General features: G+C 43.0%; 1 protein-coding gene across 5 annotated transcripts in view; it reads left to right on the forward strand.

Moving 5' to 3' along the window:
- The window catches only part of HLTF (helicase-like transcription factor), a 118,630-nt gene that overhangs the window by 6,175 nt on the left and 111,444 nt on the right, over positions 1 to 1,011 (forward strand). The window lies entirely within an intron of this gene.

Here is a 1,011-nt window from a genome sequence, read left to right on the forward strand (position 1 = left end):
TTGCTGCTTTTAAGATTCTCTCTTTGTCTTTTGCTCTTGGCATTTTAATTATGATGTGTCTTGGTGTGGTCCTCTTTGGATTCCTTTTGTTTGGGGTTCTCTGCACTTCCTGGACTTGTAAGTCTATTTCTTTCACCATGTAGGGGAAGTTTTCTGTCATTATTTCTTCAAATAGGTTTTCAATATCTTGCTCTCTCTCTTCTTCTGGCACCCCTATAATTTGGTTGTTAGTACGCTTGAAGCTGTCCCAGAGGCTCCTTGCACTATCTTCATATTTTTGGATTCTTTTTTCATTTTGCTTTTCCGGTTGGGTGTTTTTTGCTTCTTCATATTTCAGATAGTTGACTTGATTTTTGCGATCCTCTAGTCTGCTGTTGGGAGTCTGTATAATATCCTTCATTTCAGTCAGTGTATGCTTAATTTCCAGTTGGTCCTTTATCATAACATCAAGGGTCTGACTAGATTTCTTGAGGATCTCACTACATTTATCGGTGATCTCACCAGTCTTTTCGAGTGTCTTACTAAATTAATCGGTGGTTTCTAGAAAGTTCTTGAAAAAACCTTAAAAGTGTGGTTTTTACTCTATATCCTGTAGATTGCTTTCCTCCATTTCTGTCATTTGTGTCCTGTTTCTTTGTCTCCGCATTTTCTATGCTTCCCTGTGTTGATAAAGTGGTTTTCTGTGCTAAGTGTCCTCTAGGGCCCAGTGGTTCAGCCTCCCCAATTACCTGAGGAGGACACTCTTGGTGCACCCCCTTGTGGGCTTTGTGCACAGTCTTGTTGTAGTTAAGCCTTGATTGTTGTAGTTAACCCTGGGAGGGAATGACCTTCAGGCCAAATGGCTGTGAGAATCAGCTGTGTCTGTAGTGGGAGAACTTCTGTGCTGGAGACACCCCTCCGGGTCAAGACTTGCTTCAATGGGGCTTTGGTGGTCACTGGGTCTGCCCCCTGAGTGTGTCCTTTAAGGGTCCGAGAAACTGCAAACTGGATGGTCCCACTCTGACCTCTGGG

This window comes from Myotis brandtii, unplaced genomic scaffold (genome assembly GCF_000412655.1).
Source record: "Myotis brandtii unplaced genomic scaffold, ASM41265v1 scaffold179, whole genome shotgun sequence".
NCBI lineage: Eukaryota > Metazoa > Chordata > Mammalia > Chiroptera > Vespertilionidae > Myotis > Myotis brandtii.